Source organism: Columba livia, chromosome 1 (genome assembly GCF_036013475.1).
Source record: "Columba livia isolate bColLiv1 breed racing homer chromosome 1, bColLiv1.pat.W.v2, whole genome shotgun sequence".
Taxonomy (NCBI): Eukaryota; Metazoa; Chordata; class Aves; order Columbiformes; family Columbidae; genus Columba; species Columba livia.
Window position 1 is genome coordinate 29,319,390 of NC_088602.1, and position 8,957 is coordinate 29,328,346.

Genomic DNA, 8,957 nt, shown 5'->3' on the forward strand with positions numbered 1-8,957 from the left:
GCTTGTTAAAAATAAAAAAAAATAAAAATGAGCACTGGCGATAAAAGAGTCAGAGAAGTCTCATGGGGCCAAAATCTGCTTTCTGAAGCAAACAATGGTTCATCTGGCCTTCCATCAGACTTCTCAGAAACATCTTAGCTCAGGCTGTGCCTGCAAGACAGCAGGCACTGTAACCAACCCAAATAGGCCGTCTAGTCAAAGGAGTGAGATTGAGACAGATACCATTTTGTATGTCAAAACTTATTTGGTAACCAAACAGAAATATACAGGTATCACGGGGCACCTTTCAGTAACCTCGCAGAACCCCTTGGTGAGCACATGAGGGCTGACTGTTTGAAAGCAGCCAGATTTTGCCATTCTCTCCTCATGAAGTTCTGCCATCTTCCATCCCCAGCCATAAACATTGAATTTCATCTCTATTCTGGCATTTTTACAGATGTCTCTTTCTCTGATGATTCAGACTTTTTTTTTTTTTAATGAAATGTCATATACAAAGTGTGGTTTTTGTTCTATTTATACTTTTAACTCTTACACAAACAAAAAAAGACTGCTTCAATTCCCTGGTTGTGAATTCTTGTTGATTGGTTCATCGTTAAGCTTTAAGCTCAGTGATCAAAATATTCAAAGGTCTTTCAGGAGGTCATCTAGCGGTGCCCAAAGGCAAAATTGATTATATATCAACCATTCTTGGCAGCTGCTTGTCTAACCTGTTCTTAAAAACTTGCAGTGATGGAGATTTCATCATCTCCCTAGGCAACCTGTGCCAGAGCATAACTATCCTTATCATTAGAAAGTTTTTCTTCCCAGTATGTAGGATCATCTACCTGAAGACATACCAGTCACTGAGAAATGCTTTGAGATAGTGCTGTGCTGTCATCCAAACCCACCGGATGCTTACATAGGTCAGGAATATCCTTGAAAGACACAGAAATATTTTTAGACCACTCCCAAGACAACAACTGATAGCAACCGATTCAGATTCAATTAGCTATTGGCTCCTTAAAGGCAATAAATATCTCAGTGGCTGCTTCTGAATATCTTCCACACACTGAATAGGAATGAACTGGGATCAGCACTCCTCCATAATACTTAGTTCTTAAAGAATTGCAACTAAGGGCGAAGAAAATAAAAAAAAAAAAGCCTGGATCAATTACTGAAAGTATCCAGCCCCTGATGAGATCCAGATGGCATTGTGAAACAGATCAGATTAGACTGGATCAGGCCAAATATATATTCCAAGTTCTTTTTCCAATGAGTAAAAAGAAGCAGCTTCCAAGAAGGCCTACTGAGTTTACAGTTTAAACTGGCACTCCCTGCAACATAATCAAATCACTTTAGTGACAGGCAGCCTTATGAATGTATGCTTATTTCATGCATGGTTCTTCTAATGCAAAAAAATAGAGCAGTTGTTTAATGGTGCAAAGGAAAGGCATTTCCAATGGTGTTCTGACCTGCTGCTCTTATTTGTTGTCATATTTCACAAAGGAAAATGGAGGCCAGGAGAAATTGACCACTCAATCCATTTTGGCCTATTCAATTTTCCATGCCCGAGATTCCTTATTTCAAAATGAAAGAGACAGAGATGCATCTTATTTCTCATTAAGAAGCCATTCTCCTACTCTATTGAAAAAGCTTTCCATGGAAACCAGATAATGAGAGTTTAAAAAAAAAGACAAAGAAAAAAGGCAAACAAACTCCAGGTCTTAATCACAAGCCCTCCATTAAAATTTTATTCTAGTCAGATCCCAGTGCTCACTTGGTCCTCATCCAAATGATGGTGGAGACATCCCACTGAGCCACCTACTTTTTTACTTCCATTATCTGGCAAGAGAATCAGCAAGGTCTGTACTTGTCTGAAGGCTCAAACACGTGCAGGGAGGCTACGATGAACAGGAAAATCCTACTAAACCAAGAACAAACCAGATGGCGCATGAAACAAGCCAGATGTGAGAGCAGATGAACACTGCAGTGGTTTTCAGTGGTCCTACACTGGACATTCAGGGGACTTGTGCCTGAGTTCACCCCCTGTAACTCAGGAACGTAACTGAAGTAACTCTTCACCCTTAGGAACCTCATTAGTCAGGAGGAGACAAATATTTACAGCCCACCCAGGACCTTCATTGCTTTCAGAGATCTGACTCTTTCACCACTCTTGACAAGAAAAGTTTGGAGCATCCAGACTCCTAAATAAGGTATTTCTTTTAAGTGTTCAGAATTAGGTAGGATGCAATCGCATCTTACTACATGGTGAGATGCAAACAGGGCATCTTAGCCAGGCAACTTAATGCCTTGTGCAATTTATGATGGCAACTGGGGGACACAGGAACCTATCGAAGAGTGGGTTGGCCTGTAACCTGTTCTAAGAAATAACCTCTAAGAAAGTTTAGAGCTTAGCTCCAGAGTACAGAAAGGGCTTTTCACTCCTTTGAAATTCTTCAGGATTTAGACATGGCCATCCTGACTCAAGACTCAGCTGAAGAAAAGCAACACAAGAGCCCCCTGACCAGAGTAATCCTGGTGGGCACAAGAACCCCTGGGCAAGCTCTCCTCCTGCCTGAGGGCATTTCAGACCACTTCTACAAGACAGATGTAACCACAAAGGCATGGAGAATTCTCAGGAGCTCCATCTGGTTTTGTCCATATAGTCCCCATGTTGGCAGGCCAGGTGATCAGTTAATTTCTGTGGCTTGATCAGAACACATCAATAGGGTAGATCCTACAGAAAAACTGAACTAATGCCTAGCTAAGGGTCTACTTTTGGGCTCTGTGTGCATGCCTGGATGTAGCTTTCGCTGTGGATTCCTCAGCAAGGACCTAAAAAACTGAAGTCAAGACTGTCCTCAAATAGTGTACCCCAGGTTTTAGATCAAACCTCTCATTTTCTGGTGGTAGGAACTTAGCATTTTGTTAGCATTCACACATTGCAGACATGATCATTAAAAAAGGCTTATAGCTGGTTGCAGCCAAGACTCCCTATCAGACCCCTTCATTTTGCAGCCCTCAGGGTGTGCTCTGGAGAGGCTGTGTCAGCACCCCCTCATCCTCTAAACTCAACCTTTCCTGGCTACGGAGGACAGGCAGCCAGAGAACCGGTATGATTCAGCCTGTGGTTTTTCAGTTGCATGTCAGACTACTTCTTTTTCACTGTCCCCTGCCCAAGGCTGGTATTTTAGGCTGCAGCAGCTCCGGTGTTTACCTCGCAGAGGGCTGCCCAGAGGGCAGGGTGGCCTGGGAGGAATCACATCCCCCAGTGCAGGAGAGCTGCTTTTTCGGTGAGCGGGCTCTGTGCCACAGCAGAGCAGCCTGGTTTTGGAGGGGCCCCTGTCCAGCTGGGAAGCAAGCACCCACTGAGCCGAAGGGCTTTTCTTCTAAGGAACCGGAGCAGCCCTGGTCCCATAGGTGTGGAGCACCTTTCCCATCCTCTCCACCCTTCATCTCACCACAGCCACTGTTTTTAAGCACACTTCAGTATTCCCTTCTGCCTTTGCTCCTCACTGAAGGCAAGTCAGATGAGCTTTGTCCATGGGAGACTGCTTTCCCCGTTTGATGTAAGGTGCTTATTTCAGTACCACTGAAGCAGGAATTAATATTAATCATTCATTGCCACCACAGTCTTGAGTCATCCAAAACTGCAGGGGTAGGTTTTCTTCACAGCTCAAATTAAAAACATAGGTGGCTTTATCCTTCTAAAAAGGACTGTTAACAATGAAATACAAATGACAGAAAATTTCATGCCTCAAGATGTTCCATCATTCTCTGCTGTGAGGTTCAAAAGGCCAAAAACGTATTCAAACACAGATCCCCACTAAGACTGGCTTTTACTACTATAAAAAGTTTATTTCTTTCTCAGTGATCAAACTGTTATTATGATTGCCTAGAATTTGCATGTTTCCAAAATAAATTACTGGCTACAAGGGATTGACTAAAGGGTGTGGGGACTGGTATCCAGCCATAAAGGAGTATGCATTTTTAAATAAAATTATGTACTTGTAATTGCATTTTAGCTTTTATTTGCAATGGACTAAACCACAACAATTTCTCAACAAAAAATTCAACTATTTACTACTGAACCCCAAACAAACTTGGATCCCAAAATGAGTTTGCCCTGAAGGGTTAAAGTCAGAGATCACTTCTGCTAAGATGTGATTCTATGAAGTGTTTCAAAATACGAGCACTGGGACATAAGGTTGGCTTTATAGCAATCTGCCAAGCAAGCTTTCGCTTCCCACTCGCCAAGGCAAGGAGGATCTGATTTGGTGTAGATGTCACAGTTTATGCAATATCGCTCAGCAGAAAACTAAAATGCACGTGTCCCACACCGTCTCAGCAGAAGAGGGTTACAGGGATGTGGTCTGGTGAGGAGGGATCATGCTCAAGCTCAGGTCACCAGTTCCCCCTTCGTGGCCTTCTTCCTCCCATGCAAACACCCCACGAGCTGGCAGCTCCTGGGGTGCCACGTACCCTACAGTTAGGGCAGCACAGCAAATGTGAAAGCACCCAGCCCCTACTGCCCCCAAAATGCACCCATGGGTATAAGACTGACAGCCCAGATACCAGAGACCCTCTTTGTGAGCTCAGGGACGCTGACATGTGAATCATGTTCCTTCCTTCTTTCTGGGTTATTCCTTTCCTGCCCCAAAACCACTGTCCCTCTGCCTTCCCCCTGCATCCCAGTCCCACCAGACCCACGTCATGAGTCATGCTTCTTAATCCTTTCTAGGGGCCCCCACTTCCCAGCCATGAGTTGTTACGTGCGAGTGCAAACTTTAGCATTTCTTGTGCGCAGTGAATTCATGCTCCTCTCTTCCTGAACTTGAGCTCAAAACTCGGGTGGTGGGGACAGCTGCCACCTTTCCTTTTTCTGTTCAGTTTCTTGCCAAGGGACCACCCTTCACATCTGACTCACCACCTCGCAGGCAGGCCCAGAAGGAGTTAACTTCCTTGTCACCCAGCTTTGAGGTTTCCTGCTTTGATACTGCAAACACTCTTCATACAGCGTTGCAAAGCAAAAAACTGATGGGGGAAAGCCTTTCTGGTTGTGACACCTGGTCACAATCTCCTTGCATGAATAAAAATTACACTCACCTTTCTCCGAAGTTGAAGACAATCAGGATTACTTCCCTGCAACCAGAATTAAATAAGCACACAGCCAAGCTGAGTGGGGAATGGGGATCTGCACATCGGGTAGTGTCTGAGTACAAGCCCCCTCAGCTGCTACCAGCCTCAGCATCTCTGTCTGTACCGCTGCAGTGGAGGGGTGTACAGACCAGCCCATGCTCACAATGCTTTGGGATGAGCCCCTCAAGGGCAGACAAGCTGTGTCTGTACCACGCAGCACATGAGCCTGGTTTTCTGTCACTGCGATTCCTTATTATAATATCATAGAATCATAGAACTTCTCAAGTTGGAAGGGACTCATTCGGACAGAGTCCAACTCCATAAAACTAAACCATATGACTAAGAGCATCATCCAGACACTCCTTGAACTGTGACAGGCTTGGTGCCATGAACATTTCCCTGGGAAGCCTGTTGCAGTGACTGAGTGCTATTATTGAAGATGAACTGAAAATGTGTGCATACTGTTATGGCACCAAGAGTCTATGTTGCCTACTCCTGGGGTGGCAGGAAGGTGTCTGGGCATGTCTGAGGATGCATAGCCCTCTGAGATAGCACTGTATGACTGTGTAGGGTGAAGGTACACAGGCCTAGTGCCCTCCTACTGACACCAAGAGCTGTTCCCAGGACTCTGCTGGGGCTGTGTCTTGGAGGCAGATCATTGAAGGAGTTCAAAAGAGAGTCAAAAGAGTTATGCAGTAGTGTCAATCAGAGCTTCAGGGCTCAGGGTTCTTTCCTGGCCTTTTCTGTTCAACACTGTGGACATACCGGATGAGGCTGAGGGTGCAGAATGCCATGAGGACACACACCCTCTCCAGGAATGTCCCCAGTGGTATGCCTGCAAGGCTTTTGTTGCTGGGAAAGTAGAGCTAGCAAGGATGTAGGATCCACTTAACCCAAATGAGCTGATCCATGGCAGTTACATCTGGCAGAGTCTGCTCTCTGTAGTGAATGCAAAGAGGGCTCAGCTAAACCACAGTGATAGGGGGTTAAGCTGGGTCAGATTTCCTCCCATGTGCCATAGGGTAGGAGCATGCACTCAATTACCGTGCCCCAGCTAATACTCAATGTATTTATTGTGCCACAATATGCTGATCGTATGTCTGAGCCTCAAGAAATAGTTAACATTTCTGGTTTGATTAAGTAAAGGTCCCTTTTGAAGTTGCAAATGATGCTGCTACAATCTATCAAGCAAATATGTATTTATGAATATTTAAAAATGCTAGTTATGCAAATGTGCACTTAGGGAATTTTAAAATACACATAATTAATCTCTTTGGGGTTGCTGTGATCTGTTGAGTGAATACATATCCAAGGAGAATAATCAAGCCAATAAGCCAACAAAGACTATTTCGGATGAATACTCGGTTCCATCTCCCTTCTCCCTAGATGGTGGTAACACAGAGTGGTTCTGGAGTAGACAGTTATCTTATGTCTTCAGTCATTTCTCTGCTACGGTGCAATAACTCAGGCTGGCTGATGAAGTATTCCCTGCCACAGCCACACCTAATCAGGGTGTTAAGCCTCATTCCAAAATCACTGCTAAGAAAAAAAAAAAAAAAGGTATACAGCATCATACAGCATCTTCTTTTCTAGATGCAATGTTTGTGTTCGCACTCTTCATCCCATCATTCACTTCAGACTATGTCCCCAAAGGTACACAATTATTATTTTTGTAACATCTGACCCCACAGTACCCCACTCGCTGGTGGAATTCTCATCCCTATAAGCACATGTGATGCCCAAGGAGTGCGGATTGTCTAAAGAAAGGGGTCCTGGAAACCAGCCAAGTTGGGATTCACTTCAGTTAGCAAAGGCACAGGGGAAAGAGATGGTGCTTAAGGTACATAGGAGTTGTTTCCATTATCTAATAGCTTGGCTCCCATGCTTATTCCTGCATCTTGGTCCCCTTTCCACCTATACTGCATGCATATTACTTCTCACCCAGGATCTTTTTTTGTAGAAGTCAACAAGATAACACACAGACATGGTAGCAGCAGGACAGACATAGCCTAAGAGGATAAACGGATCAGCAGTACATGGACTGTCAGCACTCACACATTTGTTAGCCGTCCAGCTGCTCTCTTGTGACTTCCACCTAAGCCTATTAGCCCATTCTTGTGGAGCAAACAAATGGCTCCATGAGCCATGCATGGCCTCCAGGCTATACAGTGTAAAAGGCCCATTTAAGAAATCTGGCATCTTTGAGACTTCTTTCTATTTGCTGAATTTGATTGAAATTACATAATGGATTTAAAACTTATTGGGGGCAGCGGTCTAGAGCTACCAAGAACATACGCACAGTATATATTATCAGAAGACTTTTGTATGATTTTCTCAGAGCATAGTATTTAAAAAACTAGCTTTGCACACAAATCTTCTTGATTACTTATCTGAAGACCTGTAGAAGATTCTTCTACCTGAACTGGACCAGATTAAACACATGTCTTCTTAAGATTTCAGATATTCTGGGATGAACTTCTAGCTAGAGCCATTTCACTTCTTCCTTTATTCCACATCAATAGGCAATTGGCTCTATAATCTGCTCAACAGGGCTTTCACCTGAGATATAAGAGACTGAGAATCAGATCCTGCTCATAACCTATTTGTATAGTGTTCAACAGGCAAAATTAAGAAAGTCTCACCCTTTAATTCTCCACAGGCAGTGGTTCACCTTGTTACTTATATTAAAGAGAAGGATTTGAATCTGAGGAAGGGATGTTTTTCACTGCCAGGGTTCTCTTCTTCCTGCCTGCTGGATGAGTAGCCTTCACCAAGACATACTCAGAACACACACTTAAGGTTTGACCAGAAACTATCTGCCCCACGACTGGAGCCAGCTCAGCCCCCATCCTGTGTGCATGCTTAGGACTTGACTTGCTGGGTTCAGTAGCCATGATTTTCAAGACACCAAGAGAACTTTGTCAAAATACCTTTAGATTCAAGGTGGTAATGGTGGGAAAGGCACCATGGCAAGTACTGTTCTTCTATCTCCATGGCTTTCATGCAATTCTTTGCCTGCTGATCTAGTGACAGAGCTTTGGCCCACGTAGGTCCCTTCTTTGGAATAATCTCCCATGAAAACTCTGGGTTCATGTTCAGAGGTTTTGTCACTCATTTCAGCATTTGGACCATGCCCTCACCACAAGGCTTGCAGAAGTTTCAGCCTACAGCAGGTCAGCATCCGCAGGAATCACTGGTGTCCACTGCTGGCCCACCCACGGAGCCCATCAGCTCATACTGCTCACATGCTCCAGTGGTTAGGCTCCAGCACAGGAGTCCAAGACACTGAGTAACTATTTGTTCAGCACTTGCTCACACCTGGAGGATAACACTAAACCCCAAATGTTACGCATTTTCAGTTCTGTAGAAGTAGCACAGCTAGTTTTTTTATTTATTTCACATATCAGCTAAGACAAGCAGTCAGTTTCCAACTGCAGACTTGGCAGAACACGACAGAAAGAAAAGAATCAGGTACATTTTCAGTGACAAAACTAAAAATGCAGTATTAGCATTTAAGATAATTGCTCTGAAAGTATGTGAGCTGGATCTGTGCTTTCCAGAACAGAGAAGTTTATCAGGTTCTTCTAAAAGACATATGAACAAGATACAGACATGGGGTACGAGAGCAAGGGCAAAATTCATCCTCATGCAGATGTCTATGGCATGTTTGGGCTGCACTGAAGCCCTCAGTCCACACAGTCCTAAGTATTCTACATCACACACGTTGTAACGCCAGCACTCTGCGCTGTGGTAGCACCCTAGGCAGGAGCAGTGCTGGTCCCAGAGGAGGTTCAGGACATGTAAGGGCAGCTGGTACTAATGCAATGCAGCAGACAATA